Raw genomic sequence first — 17,979 nt, 5'->3', positions numbered from 1 at the left:
AACACTATGGGAGGTCAGTTCATGAAGAGCTTTTGTTGGCTAAGGGGAATTGAAGAAGAAATCACAGACAGGAGGTGCTTAAAGGAAGACTCCTGCTGAATATGGTAAGACTCATTATACACTGAACAATACTAAATGGTGCCATTCACATTGTATATATGATATTATATATATATGTGATGTATTATATATGATATAATATATGTACATATATAATGGCAATTTTCTTGTAGGGTACTTCAAAGTATTTTGAAGAAGTGGTTCCTTTCATTTGCACAAAGTAACCACATAGGCCAGTAGTAGCACAAACAGTAATTTTTAAACATGAAAGTATCCATTAATTCCAGTTCAATTTGTCTGGGATGAAGAATGAACATGTTATGTTTTTTAAAGCTTTCAGTGTCCACACCATGTTAAGGATCATTGAATTTGGAGAGTAACATTTAGGTAGAGAATTGAAAATTCTAGATAGAGGAAATATTTAAAGCAGTGGAAAATGAAAGAAGAAATGCAGAGAATATTTCATTGAAGAATAGACTTCATGCAGGAATAAGAATAATAGTTGAGAAACTTCCGTACTGGTCTAAGGAGTTTAAAGTTCATTCTCTAGTAAGTGGGTACTATTAATGTTTTATTTTAAATAAATAAATCATAAAATCAAATATGGGTTTTAGAAAGATTACCCTGAAAGCAGTGAGAAGGATAAATGAGAGAGGAGTATTTCTGCATGCAGAAAAATCAACCAGGTGACCATGACAATGGTTAAAGGTAGGTGGTGATTGAAACCTGACTTAGGTAGAGGCAGTGAAAATAAAACACAGGAGACAAATGGAAAATATATGGTGAGGTTAGAGTTGTTAGGAATTGGAAGATGATTGGGTGTATGGGGAACAGTTTTAGGCTGGGTAACAGGAGGTATGGTGATGTAATTTTACAGAGGTGAAGAACATAGATGTAGAGGTAGGAAAGGGGAGATGTGTTTAAGGCAGTGGGGTAGAGATGTGCACGGAAGGTTGACGTGCAGTTATATCACAGTGGGTCAATCAAAACATGGTGTTTAAGAGCTTAAGACCTGGAGCCATGGAGATCTGGGCCCAAATCCAGCTACTCGGAGTACTGTAACAGTGAAGTAAGTTATTTAACTTTACTAAACTTTCATTTAAATGTGTAAAATGGTAAATATTAGTTTTATATCCAGAATTTTAAAAAAATGTGTTAATAGAGACACGTTAGTAGTGTATAGAGAATTCTCAAAAATGCTAAGTAAATTTACTATTAGGGTAGAATTTAGGGGTAAAAAATAGATTTGGGGATTAACTGTGCAGAGGTGCTAAATCGAGCCCATAGAGTAGTATACGTTGCCCAGGAAGAGAAGATACAGGAAGAAAAGAGAATGGATAGGACTAGAACATAGAAGATACCTATTTTTAGAATGCAGATAGAGCAAGGGGAACACAAAAATGGACAGGGGGAAAAAAAAAATGGACAGGGAAAGGACAATCAAGAGCATGGGTATGAAGAATTTATGCAGAAACAGAGGAATCCTATTTGAAGTATGATCTAAGGGCTGGAAATCTTGGTTCTAGAGCTTTGTTAGTACGTTTTGATTGGCCTCAGTATCCTCCTACTTAATCTTCCCCTGTCTCTCCCAAAGATAACAGAGCTACAGCACACTAGATAGTGTTTTGTACAATTGCTCACCAAAAAAGTACATAAAAACTGTCTGATTATTAGCTGATTATCATGTGATAACATGAAAACAAAATTTCATAAACAGAAAGTGCTACAACGTGTAAGTAATAATTATTAAAAAACCAAAGCTCTGTGTCTGATTTAAAAACCAGTGGGACATCTGCTTGGTTGCTACCATAATTGGCCACCAGCCTGTTGTTTTGTTGTGCTAGAAGGACTTTATGTCCTGTGGATATTATTTGCTCTTGGTCCAGGGGGACTCAAGTTTCCATTAGATTACAAGCTGTATACACAGAGCCAGATGTGTGCAAGACTCTTGCACAATTTCTAAGTCACTTAAAATTTTTTCGCTTTTAGTATTAGGTTCATTCAGTTTCCTTTGGTCCTTCCTCCATGAGAATTAATCATCTCCCTGGACTTCCAGTCTCTAAGGTGTCACTTGTGTTGTGAATCTCCCTGCCACAGTCTTGTGAAAGCTTTGTAGGATAACCCAAATGAAAAAGATAAATTGACGTTGCAATAAGCGTTCACTCCTGTTCACATTGTACTCAGTTCCACTCAGTCACTCATTCATTTATATAATCTGTCATTCAAGAAATGTTGTTTCAGCACCAGCTGAAATATGCCAGTCATTGAGCTAGACGTGTTCTCATATGTTAACTGAAGAATAAGTGTTCATGTTAGGGTGTAGAATAATTTCTAGAATAGCTTCAATTTAAACAGTTTATCAATTATTCTTCTTCCCCTTTCCTCACATACCACAACAGCAAACTCCGTTGATTTTACCTTCTAAATATTTCACAAATCCATGTTTTTTCCTCCATTTTTTTCAATCATTTTAGGACGTTACCATTAAAGTCAGTAATAGTTGCCTTGATGGTTTCCCCACATCCAGCCTTACTTCTCTTTAATCCATTAACCATGAAGCTATCAGAGAGCTTGTTTTTAAATGTTATTCAGATCCAATCATGTACTTCTCTTGATTACAATTTTTCAAAGGCTTCCCGTTGTTCTTAGGATAAATCCCTACAAATCCCTGTGACATCTGGTTCTTCCCCAACTCTTCTGCCTCATCTCATATTACTCTTCCCTGTCCTCTTTCATCCAGTCACATTGGTCTTCTACCATGCTCCTTCCTGACCATGGCAGCCTCCTTAGAGTTGCTGGACCCCTACCTTTGAATGTTTTCCTAATTCTTTGCCACTTAAAAGCAACTCATTTTTAGATATTTGTGTGTGTGTGTGTATGATATATATGATATACATATAAATATATTATATGTCAATATTTATATATGGTTGAACTAAATGGTAAATAAAGGGCCAAAGTTAATGCTCTCAAGTATCTTATTGTTTAGACAAGCAGTATTTAAGACATCTTAATATATTATAATAAACTGAGATAAACAAGGATAAATTTTGAAGGAATTTACACTGTGATAAGCTGAGAGGTCAGAGAGACTTCCCTAATATATCTATATATAGGCTTCCCTATATAATATGTATATTTATATACATATATATACATAAACAATCAATATCTGCATATAGCCATATAGATATATACACACATACATATAAACAAATGCATACAATATATAGATGTATACATATATGCACATGTATATACATATATAAACAAATACATACAATGTATATATACATATACATATATGCACAAATATATATACATTCAAATGTATATGTATATTATGGAAAACTCTCTGATCTTTTAGCTTAGCTTATCACAATAAAACTTTCCTTCATTATTTATCCCACTTGATGATAATACATTATGATTTGTGAAATACTGCTTGCCTCCCTTCACTAAACAATAAGATGCTGAGAGCGCAAACTTTGGCCCTTTATTCACCATTTTTTCTCAAAGGAGTAACACAATACCATACACATAAACAGAATCTCAATGTGTTTTGCTGTTGGATGGATGAATGATTAAATGATGAACCATCCACCTTAGAAGGGAAGAATGGTGCTTTGGAGCTATAATATTTCATTGCAAATTATATTTTTAATTAATTTTTATTGGAGTATCCTTCACACTGCAAATTATTGGTAAGGCTTTTACAACTAATGAAGATGACATTGGAAGGGAGAAAAAAAATAAAGATATACAACTGAGCAATAATTTTAGACTTCAAAGACTTAAGAGGACTACTCCATTAGATCATTTTTAATAGTATAGATATCCATCAATCCTCATTACTTTTGTTTTTTTTAAAAATATTTATTTCTTTCTTTCTGGCTGCGTTGGGTCTTCGTTGCTGCACGCGGGCTTTCTCTAGTTGCCTCGAGTGGGGTCTATTCGTCGTTGCAGTGTGCGGGCTTCTCATTGCAGTGGCTTCTCTTGTTGTGGAGCACGGGATCTAGGTGTGCGGGCTTCAGTAGTTGTGGCATGTGGGCTCAGTAGTTGTGGCTCGCGGGCTCCAGAGCACAGGCTCAGTAGTTGTGACCCACGGGCTTAGTTCCTCTGCGGCATGTGGGATCTTCCCAGACCAGGGCTTGAACCCATGTCCCCTGCATTGGCAGGCGGATTCTTAACCACTGCAACACCAGGGAAGTCCCAATCCTCATTACTTTGGATGACAAACATAAAGCCAGCACTCGCCTCTAAAGTCAGCTTTGAGAGGAAATGGTGGTAAAACCTTTACCTCAGGCTGATGTTTGGAATAAAGACATTTCACACACGTATAGAATTGAGGAGAGCAAGGTAAGCAGAGAAGATTAATATTAAGACTTTTTCTCCATTGTATATTCTTTTCTCCTTTGTCACAGATTAGGTAAGTCAGAAAGAGGAAAACAAATATCGTATATTAACACATATATGTGGAATCTAGAAAAAATGGTACAGATGAACTTATTTGCAGGAATAGAGACGCAGATGTAGAGAATGGACGTGTGGACATGGAGGGGTGTAAGGGTGGTGGGATGAATTGGGAGATTGGAATTGACATATATACACTACCATGTGAAAAACAGATAGCTAGTGGGAACCTGCTGTATAGCACAGGGAGATCAGCTTGGTGCTTTGTGGTGACCTAGATGGGTGGGATGTGGGAAGGTGGGAGGTCCAAGAGGGAGTGGATATATGTATACGTATAGCTGATTCACTTTATTGTACAGCAGAAACTAAACACAATATTGTAAAGCAACTATACCCCAATTTTTTAATAAAAAGACTTTTCCCCAGCTTTTCTGCAAGAAAATGGTCTTTACAAAGAATGTTTGAGTGAAATTATTTATTCCATGCTAACATGGGACAGCAAACAGACAAACAGAAAAGCCTAGAAAGAAGGGTGTGTTACTAGAATCAGTGAAAAATTAGTCCTCAAAATGTCTTTCAGATCCTAAATATATACTTTACACAAGCTGATGATAATCCAAGGGTGTTTTTCAAATGTGTTTTTCCTAAAAACAAGTTAGCAAGGTTCACATGTTAAAATATATTGGTGAATATTCTCATTGTTTTCAAGTGTGTACAGGGGTTTATGCCAAAATCTCCTGACTAAGGCCACAACCATTCCTTCCCTGTTATGTTACAGAGCCAAGGACTCAAGAACAGATTGCTGTTAACACTTATACAATGGACAAGAATATAAACACAAGGGTGAATCACTGATTTAAAACTTGAATTTTTCTGAAGGGAATTTTTTTTTGGCTGCGTTGGGTCTTTGTTGTTGCACGCGGGATTTTCTCTGGTTGCGGCAAGCAGGGGCTACTCTTCATTGTGGTGCGCGGGCTTCTCATTGCGGTGGCTTCTCTTTGTTGCAGAGCATGGGTTCTAGGCGCGTGGGCTTCAGTAGTTGTGGCACGTGGGCTCAGTAGTTGTGGATCGCGGGCTCTAGAGCGCAGGCTCAGTAGTTGTGGCACACAGGCTTAGTTGCTCCGTGGCATGTGAGATCTTCCCGGACCAGGGCTCGAACCCGTGTCCCCTGCCTTGGCAGGCAGATTCTTAACCACTGCACCACCAGGGAAGTCCTGAAGGGAATTTTTTAAAAGCATCATATTATTAATTGAAAAGGCCTAAACACGTTCAGCAGGACATAGTACTTAGGGATGAAGTCATTGCTGTTAATAGTATTTGATGAAGCACCCTGGATGGTGCCGGTTGGATGGAGAAGAGATATCTGCAAGAGAGATGGCACCCTGAGGGCGTCAGGGAAACAGGATCTGGGGGCTGGGGCACTGGGAAGGACAGAAAATATGATTGTGACTACTGCCACTGCAACCATGATGCTATGTGTATGGATGGATTAATTTGATTGCTGTTCTGAGAAAAAAATTTCACATAGCAATGGGACATTTCGCAATAATGTCTTGTAAAGAACATACTATCAACAGCTGGCAAAAGCTGCTGTTAGCAGCAGGACTGTTGGTTCAACTTTCATGCCTTACAGTTTATGGCACTCATTGTGCAACAAAAACTGGGAGAGGCTTTGATTTTGCCTAGTTTAATACTTTAGGTTCATAAACACTTGAAAGGCAACCAATTTGGGGTGAAAAAGCCCTAGGTTTAATTAACATCCTGTGATGAAATGTTTAATTTTGAAGATAGTTGCTGAAGAATGACGATTCTTTTGGTTGAAGAGGGTCAGAGGTCTTGTCGGAGTTAGTTACCCCAGAGCCCAGATATTTTTTAGCTCAATCCACCACTATTCTTCCCTCTCCTTCACCGCCCACGCTTCAGAAGTCAATGCCAGCAGGGAGTGAAAAATTTAATGATAATGAATATATAACTCATAGGAAGGAAATTCCACACTTCCTATTCTTATTTATCGGACATAATCCATATTCAAAGATAATGGTGCGTTGGGTGTGGGCAATGCTATGATACCTACTGTGATTCATAGAAAGTATGTGTGGTCCTGAGTTCACTGAATTTGTGGTTTGTCCTTTGACCTCTTTGATAAAACATTTTGTTTAACAAGTTCCTAGTTCAAGTAATAGAAAAACTTTTTATACATATAGAACATTTTTTTTTTCCTGTAAGGAAAGGGGTCACGTTCTATGATAGATGAGAACCTGGCCTTCCCTCTCATGCCAAAATCTCGCTGATCTCCTGACCTCACCAGCTGACTCCTTGCCAACTGGATGTCACTCCCCTATGCCAGTTATCCAACCTCCGACTGCCAAACATGATATTAATGGCTGAGAAGGGGCCATGAGACTGACCCTCAAGGCTCTGGTAGGTCAAACTCTGCTTATGCAAACTGACAAGGACAAGTTGAAAAAAGTAAATGCAAGAGATGAGAAATATCTCTGGTTGTAAGGTTGTGCCTTACAGATCTTCTGTCTTTTCCTTGTATTAGGGACATGATGCTTCTGGGGATTTCCTGGTGTCATAGCAATACTCCACAGGGACCATTTCTGTACTTTTCCTAACTTTGTTTGAAAAAAATTAAAGCAGCCTTGACATTCATTACTCATAGGATGGTTAATCTGACACAGATAAAGTGTGGATGAAATTCATTTTTAACCCGTAACTATATTTTAGGGTGGGAAAGAAACATGCTTTCAGTCAAAACTGTATGAGTTAGACTCTCATATGAACTACTTATTAGCCATGTGTCCATTGTCAATATTTATCCTTTCGAGTTTGTTTTCTTTTCCGTAAACATTTGGACCTAAAAACATTAACTTGATTTGAAAGGATATTTGGGGATTAGGAAAAGAGAATGAGATTATACAATACCTAATTTAGCAAAGTGCCAAGCATGTAGACAGTGCTCAATGCATGGGATCTATTATCAAGATATGAAAATACCAGGTTTGGTAATTTGAAAAAAGTCATTCTCTTTCCTGGGATGATAGATAATATAGTAGGTAAGATCAGCTTCATTTAGAAAGTGGTAACTCCAAAATCCATCATTTTTCTCTAATGCCATTCTGTAAAGACAATATTAACTGAAAATAATTAATACCTCAAAATCTCAGGAAAGCAGCATGACTTTTCTAGTTTCTCTAGTCACATTGTTTTAATATATTATTATAGATCCTTAATGTATGAATCCCAGGAAGTGACTTATTGTTAGAAATCTTGCCGTTATAGCTTCAGGGTAATAACTTTAATCATAGAGTCTGCTCAGGCTGAGGGTAGAGCCTTATTCATATGCTTACCAACAGGACTAAGCAAAATTCAATTTAAATCTACTACATTATACCCCTATACCAAAAGATTAACTTAAAAACGAAGCACCCTGGCAATGCATGACACTTTCTGCCTTGTTAATTGAGGCAAACCAAAATGGACCAAATTACTACTTAAACCATGTAGGATAAAAAATACTAGAAAGTTTACCAAATAGATATTCACGTTTCAGGGACTCATCTGCAAAATTTCCCCACAAAAGTTTGTTGAATAAATATTTAATGTTCACTATTATGTTTCTTTCATACTCAGTCAAGCAAGGAAAATTCAAACCTGTCTCTATACTATCACAACAAATGCTAATCATAGAGGGAAGCAGATTGATTGTTTAAGATTGATTATCTGAATTCCCATGTTTCATAAGCAAAGCAGTTATCTGTTAAGGGGCATAACAGGTTTTAAAAGGAAAAAGATTAAGGGTTTTATTTTCCTCACCTGAGGCACAAAATGAGTAAGATTTTTTTCAAGTTAATTTTCATTTCATCTGGCTCAGGTGTCAGGGATCTATATTTATCTCGGTTTAGGCATGCGTCCGAAGCGCTGGAAGTCTCAGGATGTCAATGGCTTTCACATGTTAGGATAACCTTAAAGACAGAGGAATGGTCAAGACCCTGAGCCTCATTTCTGAGTTCTCAGCTGCTGTGCTGTGGAAATCATGTGTTTATTTTCTGCGTCTCCTCCTACAACAGTCAGTCTGAAGCCAGTTTTAAGATCCTACATCTGGGCAAGCAAGCTCCTCTAGAAGTTGGTGAGCACAATTATTTGTTTAGGGGTGTGGCTATAAATGTCTTTGTGGTTGATGGACTATCATCTAGTAAATATTAGTAATTGTTATTTCTAACTCCTTAAGAAGATAAATATTAACCGGTATAATAGTTTATGATGCTTCTTTTAACAGAGTTATAAACTTTCAACTAAATGGATAGACTTAACACAAATTTTTCATTTCCACTAGTCTCTCAGTTCATCCTATGAAATTTCCATTTGCATATATTCATACCTTTTGTTTAGAAAGTATCAGAAACTTGAACTAATTATTTTAAAAAGGACAATTTTAGTGGAAATTTTTCTTCCTTCAGATTCTCTTAGTTGATCTGGCATGTCCTAATCTAAACTGATTTCTTATTTTATTTAAATTTCTGTGCATCTTCTTTTAAAATTGTTACTCTTTTGAAAAGGATGCTCTAAAATTCTGACCAATTCAATTTTTTGCTTCCAAACTGGAAAAACATTTTTTAAATGAGACTAGAAGTTGAATGACCTGTGTTCATGGGAGAGAAAAATGCTTTTTGGTGTGTTGTCAAGACTGATAATTTAAAAGACTCAATCCTCTTTACAAACTGACTCCTAGAAGGAAAAAAAAAAATCATTCCATACATAAGCTTATCGATCACTAGTGATCATAGAAATTGTATTGACTGTGGGCACCAGATATTTGAGGGGAGGGGGTTTTGTTACATAGCAGAATTTTTGTTACATGGTATGTTTCATACAATGGCTATATAAGACCAGGAAACACTTCAAAGAATGATAATGACTTACTCAGACAGGAAACTTAAGGATATACTTATTTAGAGACAAAATTAAGTGCTGATACCAAAAAAAGCAGTTCCCTCTGACTCTCTATGCTATGCTACAAAGTCTGAGAATGAATTAGACAGGTTTCTTTACCTTTAAAGGTCATTTCCTTTTATTCTTTGGAGAATGGTTTCTTGGAGCTGTGCTGAATTCAGGGGAAAGCATTCTAGACTGATACTTATAAAAGTATTAACTTCTTGTTCACTTCCTGTGAGAGAATTCAGAACTCAGGATCAGATGAAGAGAAATAGGCAACCTGTCTTGTTCTCAGGTATACCTGACTAAGTGATGGAAGTGGGATTTGTGGGGCAATATATGAGACTCCTGCAATCCTGACAAGGGGAAAGGAGAGATATTTTCAGATGAGGTACAACACAAACTGTAACTATTTGGAATCAGATCCTTTTGTAAAGGACAATCAGGACTTTGCAATGAACTGTTCTGAGAGTTTCAGAAACAAAACAAACACCTGAGGATAATAAAACGATTTTCACCTGGGAAAAGGAGGTTAGCTCCTGAACTCAGAAGAATCGTTAGGAAAAAAAAAAAGAAAAGAAAAAGGAAAAAGCAAAAGGCTTTAAAGTGCTAACAAATTAGTGGCAAAGACCATGTAAGACTGCAGAGTGGACCAATCAAATGGAAGAATATGTTTTTCTTAGAGCGAAAAAATACATAGTAATATATTGCTGTTGATGTGACTAGGGCTAGTTTTGCTTTTAGCACAGATTGCTGATTGAGATGACTAATTAAGGAATTTAATAGTCTTAGTATTTACAAACGAAGCGTCACAGTTGAATTCTTTCAAAAAAATTCATAAAATTTTGAAATGAAAAAGAAATGCTTTAAAATGAAAAGTGTTTTTTATTGGTCAGTTGTTTATATGTTTTTGATGCTTTTGAATGAAAATTGAAAAGTGTGTCGCCACTTTACTACAACCTAAAAGATCTGGAGTAAGAAGCAGGGCGTTGCTGGTGGAGGAGTGATGCTATTTCCATATAAGTTTCCTGGAATCCGAAATAATGCCTAATCCAAAATGATTCTCTCAATCGCAAACAATGAATTGTCAGGAAAAGGAAATAGTCTAAAGCTAGCTTAAGTGCACAGGGAATAAAAAAAGAAATATAGTTTAGTAAATAGTTGTACTGTTTCGTGTGTTTTATGTTGAAGTATATAGATATTGGCTAAGCCACTGGAAACTTTTTCCCATTACAAAGGGCAGTTAGTAGGTATGCCAGTGATTCCACAATGAACTTTCTAGCCATTTCTTTATGGAGAAGGTTAAGGTGAATTCTGCTTTGTGTCTTCTGACAAATTTAGTCGTGTGGAGAATAAATAACACTTTTAAATTGGTGCTTGATAGGACACTGTTAATAGTTTAAGATGTTTTGAAATATACCCAGAGACCTTTGTCACACAAACACTAGCATCTGAAGGAGGAAATGACAGAAAATTGGCAAACATTCTGGAGGGGACATAGCAGACAGCTTGGCTACTTTCATCAAGGTCTCCAGAGTGTGCTCAAATAGAAAAGCATTGTTCACCCTTCAGTGTTTGTGAAGTTTAAAAGTGGAATGAGAACAGTTTTAAGAATGATTAGTTTGATCTCTTAATGTTGTTTTTTTTCTTATTAAATCTTCCAAACTTATTTCTCCCACTTTAATTTTTAGGAAATCAAAAGGGATATTAGTAGTCATGAGAACGCAGTCTTACTGAAATTCGTTTGGAGGCTCGCTTTGTTCCATGTGGAACTTCATCATTACTCTATTTGAAATGTAACAGATGCTATTGTAAGGGGTCTTTCTTGTGTCTCACTCTAGGAAGCTTTAGAAATGAAGTAATAAAAGGTTATTCAGTACAATGGGCCCAAAGCATGGACCCCTAAACACGTCTTGTCAGAGCAGGCATACATTTTAATAAGTGGGATCTTTTCTACAAGTATTCTTACTTTAAGACAGAACCCTAAAACAGCAAAAAGCTATTTTGTTTGGATACATAATGGAGTCACTATCTTTCAGATACACTTATTCACTGATGCATTTGTTGAAAAATATTTATGAGCACTTACTGTGTGTCAGACAATGTTGTAGGCTACAGAGAACATTATTAGAAATCTTATTGTGCTGGACATTTATAAGGATCCAGGATCTTTTTTTCAGGTGGTGGTTCTACATTTTGTTTATATGGAATGAAACTTTTTGATGAAAATTAAAAAAGAAAAAGTTAAATTTGTAATTGATGAAGACAGAAGTTGAATTCTGTGGATACTTTCCCACCACTGCCCACAAACAGACCCCTTAAGCAGCGGTCAGTCTCCTGAAGAAAATAGGCCATTTTTAAGTGACTTAAAAATAATGCTATATGTACAGGAGGAGTTGAAGGAAGATACCGGGCAGAGTTAGCTTCTTGCCATTGCCTTTCCAAATGCATAATTGACTCTTAAAATTCTAAGTAACTAACATACAGCACATGGAAATACCTCCAGAAAAAAAGAACTGCACTGTGCACTAGGAAGCCGTAGGTTTCATAGCTTCCTAAATTTATTTCTGGTTGAACTATTTTTGTCTGAAATGGGGAACATATATAATCTAAATTGTAGCTGAGTCTCTTGGTTAGGGGGAAGGCCTCTAGTTTGCATGGAAACCTCTAGTTGATATGAGCCCCATCCTTTTAAGAGCTGCTTGGTCAAAAGTCACATGCAAGCAGACAGGTAGACAGGCAATTAGAATGCAAGAGAACGTGAGCTGTGATAAGGGCTCTGTTTGGTGATAAGGGCTCTGTTCACAGAACTTTGCTATTAGGTAGAGTCTACACTTCCTGCTCTGCTGTAAGCTCCATGAAGTCAGGAGTTATTTGTAACTTAGTATCAGCAATATCCAATGCCGGACACATAGTAAGCACTCAATAGACAGATTGTATCCATTTATTCAAAAATAGGTCTAAATCTTTTTTTAAATTAATTTTTATTGGCGTATAGTTGCTTTAACAATGTTGTGTTAGTTTCTGCTGTACAGCAAAGTGAATCAGTTGTACGTATACATATAGTCGTTCTTTTTTAGATTTCCTTCCCATTTAGGTCCCCAGAGATCATTGAGTATGGTTCCCTGTGTTACACAGTAGGTTCTCATTAGTTATCTATTTTATACATAGTAGTGTATATATGTCAACTAGGTCTAAATCTTTTCTAACCCAAAATGTTCACCTTCCAGTGAGGTCTATGAATAGAATTTTAAGAATTTTTAGTCATTTAAAATAATTTAAAGTCTTTTTTTTTTTACCCATCTCTTATGCTTAGCACTTTTTAAAATATCCAAATTGACATAAATCTCTACTATAAAGTAATACATAGATGTGTGCAGTTTTTTGAGTGAGAAATTCTCAGGTAGGTAGTTTCATAGACAATCACCATCACTAGCACCAACCCCGCCTTTCCCAGCATGTCTGTTTTTTTTTTTTTTTTTTTTGGTGGAGGTGGGTGTATAGGGCAATCATCTATTAAAATGATAGGGTAGATCATCTATTAAAATTAATTATAAAATTTAACAGAGAAACATTCGATATTTCACATTACGCTAAGTATGTAAACTCACAGACAGGGATAATTTCTCAGTGAGTCAAGTCTGTGAAGCTCATTCATCTCAGCTAATGCCACTGCAGCTTTAGTCCTTTTCCCCAACCTACATGGAAAGCTTAGATGCGCTTGCTTGTGTGTTCAGTCTCCTAGATGTCTTCACTACACGTACCAAGTTTCTGGATAAAGCCAGAGAAAAGCTCTTTGCTCATTTGTTCCACTCTGGGTCCAATGGTCATCTTTAAGATTTGCTAACAGGCAACGAATAGATTTTGATCTCTCTACTTCTTACTTGTTGGGAAACCACAGTACGTATAGTAGTTGTTCTTTGCTAGCCTGATCACACATACCTCCAAAACCCTCCCTTGGGGTGGATGTAGAAGCCAGTGGGTAGTAGAGATGCAGACATCATTATCTGTTCTCTTCCTCAATTCATTGGTCAGAGTTCCTTCCAGACCTCGTTGAGAGTTTTTTTGCCTCCAGTTAGCCAACCTTCTGTGTTTTGCATTCTTATACTGCAGTCCTATTACAGTATTTCAGCAAAATTCTATGTTTTACCAGACGAAGTCAGGAAAAACAGGATTAGGCAAGGAAAAAAGTATATTCTAATATTGAGAGGCAAGCAGAAAGGAAGCTTACTATAATGACTCCTGCTATCTTCTCTACCCCATTAATATTCCTCCTGAGTATGAAAGATGCCATTTTGTTTTCTCTCTCACATCTCCCATGCAGAACTCTGTACATAGTAACAGCAGGAGCATTTCTGAAGCTGCAATCCTATAGAATAAAGAAAAGCCATTGAAACCATCTGAATGGGCTTTTGTGAGAAGAAAACTTGGTTAATAATTATTTACCATGGCAGAGCAGCAGCTATGAAGCTTGGTTTTTTTCTGCGGCTTAAGGCTAGAAGTCAACTTTTAGCAGGTCTCCCGACGTTCACATTTGTTCATGGCAATAGCTGCAAACATTGGAAGTGGGAATAGTTCTTGGCACAGTCTTAAACCAAGATCCACTCATTTTTATAAGTGAGGACTCTGAGGCCCATAGAAGTGAAGTGAGCTTTTATGTCCTGGCCTAGCCATTGGACTGTCATTCTCGTTTCCCTTTCTGCAGTTTTTCTAGGTCCCCCCTTCCCATCAACACCAACATCTAGTTTTTACGGTTTCAACCTATAACCTAGATGTTGAAGAGACCCAAATCTACTTTTCATGACCCCAGTCTCTTCCCTGGGCTTTAAAGAGTTTTATTTTAGTTGCTAGTCTTTTTTTTTTTTTTTTATTTATTTATTTTTTTAAATTTTTGGCCGTGTTGGGTCTTCGTTTCTGTGCGAGGGCTTTCTCTAGTTGCGGCAAGTGGGGGCCACTCTTCATCGCGGTGCGCGGGCCTCTCACTATCGCGGCCTCTCTTGTTGCGGAGCACAGGCTCCAGACGCGCAGGCTCAGTAATTGTGGCTCACGGGCCTACTCGCTCCATGGCATGTGGGATCCTCCCAGACCAGGGTCGAACCCATGTCCCCTGCATTGGCAGGCAGACTCTCAACCACTGCGCCACCAGGGAAGCCCTTCCCTGGGCTTTAGACTCATCTATTTATGTGCCTGCTGGTCAAGTTCTAGGCATGGATGCCCTCCTCTTGAGCTGAAAGTATCTAACCTCTTTCAACACATAACCTTGTTACTCTGTTCTGATTCATGATGTGCATTTTATGCTCAAAATTAAATTGTAAACAAACCCAAGAGTGGTGTGTTTCTTACTCTGCTTGAATCTCTTGTAATGTTCAGTAAAATATGTGCACATGCATGTACTGCAAATACTTTTAAATAAATAGGATGGGTTAAATTAAAAGAGCTAATTATAACCTACTGGTGGGCTCAGGGCACTCTGATAATAATTATGCAAAATGCCTAGTATTTAATGAGAGGCAGTGTAAATTATTGGTTGAGATGCACTCGCAGCTAGATTGAAAAGGTTTGAAACTTGGGATCTGCCACTTTCCAGCTCTGTGACCTTGGGCGAAATAGTAAACCTCTTTGTGTCTCTGCTTCCTTGTCTGTTAAATAAGAGTAATAAAAGTACCGTCTTCATGGGTCAGTAGTTCAAAATAAACAAGTGACTATACGTAAAATACTTACACAAGTGCCTTGCACAGGTGCTATAGAAGGGTTAACTATTATTATTTAATTCTCACAATAATTTAAAATAGGCAGTGTTACCCTCACATAAGACTGAGTAAACAGACTCACAGAGATTAAGATACTGGCCCAGGGTCCTGCAGCTAGTTTTTGAAAATGCTAGATCGAACTATCCTCTGCCCCCACCCAAATCTCTTTATTTCTTCTCCATTCTTTCCTTTTATCTTGTTACTCAAAGCCTGAAACCTAGAATCCATTTTTGATTTTTTACCTCTCTACCTAGCTCATTACTCACCAAAGCTTAGCTCTTCATGCTACCTTCTAAATACCTCCTCATCTCTACTAAATATCTCTGAAATCTTTCCCAATGTCTTCTTCCTCAACCACTGCATGAATTCAGACCATATCATCTCCTACCTAGATTATTTCAAAAGACTTTCTCATGCCTTAGCTCCAATCTCTCCTCCATGGTACACCACAGCCATCTTCCTAAACCCAAATTTTATCATACACTCCTTCCCTAAAATGCCTAAGCGATTCTATATTGCTTTCAAGAGAAATTCCTGAGAGAATGAATTCCTAGGTGTTCAGGCACAACCCTCAGTGGTGTATTATGCATTATGTTAGGGTTTCATGATGTCATTTGTGCCCACCTCTTCAATGTCCTTTCTAAAACTCGTACATTGAACCAAAGCCATACCAAACTATTTATATTTCCGTAGTTTTACGTTTTCTTATGAATCTGTATTTGGGGGGTATGCCTTTGATCCCTTTGTTGTCCTTTCACATCCTTCCATGACCCACCATTCTTCTCCCCACCTGGGTGTAGGTGTCACAATGTATTATAATTGTCTGTTTACAAATCTGTCTTCCTAGGCGTGCTGTGAGCTACTTGCAGGAAAATATATCAGGTTTTTGTTTTGTCAAGTCTCTCATTTTATCCCAATTAAAAGTCCAGGCTAAGAATACATAAGGAATTTATTTTATTTTACTCTTGCAAGGGCTACAGGTTAATGAAACATGTGCGAGTGTCATTGGAGGAATAAAAGCGTAAATAAATGAAAAGCAAAGTTAATGATTCAAACTGTTCTAGGAAAGTAGCTTCAAAAGTAATCTGAAATTTTCAAAAATGGGAAAGAGTTTGATAGGGGAAATGATCCAATATGAGAACCAGTAAAGATCATTGCAAAAAGACTGCAGGCAGAATTTGCTTATTTTGTGGGTTGTGATCTGGCTGTGAAGGGAGCCAGATCAGAAGTTGGTTCAGGTTGCAGGCGTGACTGCCTGGCAGGTGCTTGCCATGTAGGCAAGAGGTTGAGGGCAAGATAAGATTAGGGGAGGACGTGTACTATGATGGGTAAGCCAAGTTCAGAGTCTGGTCTGGTTTTAAATTCTTCCTTCTCTTAGAAAGTAAGGACTAGCAAGTGAGTGCTAGAAACTAGAGAGTAAGAAGCATTATCTCATGGCACTCAGCTCAGTTTTAACAGTTGTTTAAATCAGGTTAGATTTTAGCACAGTAGATCTCAAAAAATTGGTGTGCATGAGAATAACCAAGAATGCTTGTATGATCAGGCCACGCAAGATGGTTGTTCTCTTGCTCTCTGTACATCCACTGCTCAACCAGTCCCTGCCCACCTACATCCTACTCACGTGACTGACCTTCCCTGTTAATCATTGAGTCTAATCAATAAGTGCCTACAAACTTGTCCCAGGCCCCAGCTAGTGATTGTTCTAATCTGTAGATCAGAATATCTCCACCAAGATAGCTTATCAAAGGGGGAAGTGAAGGATGTGCTCCTCTGCTGGTTTCCATGGTAACCAATGACCCAACCTGATGTCAACTGGTAACCTCCCTCTCCCAGCAAAGACTGCTGCCATGTCCTGCTCATTGTCTGCCGCACTGTCACTCCAGGACCTTGCTTCAGACATGTAAGGTCCCTCATCCATTGAACCACTGATGTCTCTGTCACTGACTCCAGGCTGTTTCTTCAGTCTTGAGGCTGGGCAAGCACAGGGCTTGCAGGACTGCGGGGTGAAGCCCAACACTGCTTAACTCAGTACTCATAGTGCCTGCTTTTAAGAAACTCATTGTTGTTATAATTATCTTCATCATCATTACTCTTATTGTTTTCCTAATCTACATTTGTACCCTGTTCTTCCCACCTCACTGATTACGTAAAATTTTAATCCCTTCTAAATACTGACTTTGTCTTAATCCCTTCTAAGTCATTAAAATTCACCTACTATTATCTTGATAGCCCTTTCCTGGGAGGGTCCCTAGTTCCCTAGTGATACTATGCTATTCTTTTGTGCTCTTTTACAGTTATAAGAATAGTATAATATTTTCAACATAGTGGCTGGGACTTGGTGATTCAGACTTAAAATTCTCTTCTAGTTATTGATACTTTTGAAACAGGGTTATAAAGCTCTTTGATGTTTCATGGTCCCTCGGCTGATGATCTGCCCCTCCCTGTGCCCTGGCCTGTGGTCCTCATCTCAGCAGGATCTTTTACTCCATACTTGAAACAGCTACTTTTACCTCAAAATCTTTGTCCAGTGTCATTTTGCACACCCCATAATAATCTCTCCTGTTCGTCATCACTATGTCATCTTCTAATTTTCCTTCTTTGAAGTTCTATTTACTCTGTTCCAAAATTCTAGGCAATTATGCTACCGAATATGTCAGAGTCTCCTGATAACATTGGCATGAGGAGTCAAGCTTTTTAGCTGCCTTATTACTGTACATGCCCTTCAACCAGGGACCACCAGAAAGATGCCTGTAGTTGAAAAAGTTGAATTCATTACTTATTGCAAAGAGGGAGAAGTGTATACAATATGGAACCAATG

At 37.8% G+C, this 17,979-nt stretch overlaps 1 protein-coding gene and 1 long non-coding RNA gene across 2 annotated transcripts in view; one reads left to right on the top strand and one right to left on the bottom strand.

Annotated features, from left to right (window-relative positions):
* Positions 1–5,652: 5,652 nt before the first annotated feature.
* On the bottom strand, positions 5,653–8,386 carry LOC118900698. Its single transcript, XR_005021209.1, has 3 exons — positions 8,293–8,386; positions 6,548–6,640; positions 5,653–5,687 (listed from the first exon to the last, which is right to left on the bottom strand). It is a non-coding gene; the product is annotated as an uncharacterized LOC118900698 (long non-coding RNA).
* A 161-nt stretch (positions 8,387–8,547) lies between these two features.
* The window catches only part of LOC118900697 (platelet glycoprotein 4), a 76,995-nt gene continuing 67,563 nt past the window's right edge, over positions 8,548–17,979 (top strand). The window contains exon 1 of the mRNA XM_036863276.1: positions 8,548–8,605. The gene's annotated coding sequence lies outside the window, so the exon portion shown is untranslated. The remainder of the gene's footprint in view (positions 8,606–17,979) is intronic.

The sequence above is a fragment of the Balaenoptera musculus genome, chromosome 9, assembly GCF_009873245.2.
Source record: "Balaenoptera musculus isolate JJ_BM4_2016_0621 chromosome 9, mBalMus1.pri.v3, whole genome shotgun sequence".
In the NCBI taxonomy this organism is placed as follows: domain Eukaryota; kingdom Metazoa; phylum Chordata; class Mammalia; order Artiodactyla; family Balaenopteridae; genus Balaenoptera; species Balaenoptera musculus.
Note: the sequence above shows the minus strand (reverse complement) of the source record. Positions and strands in the feature narration are given on the sequence as shown.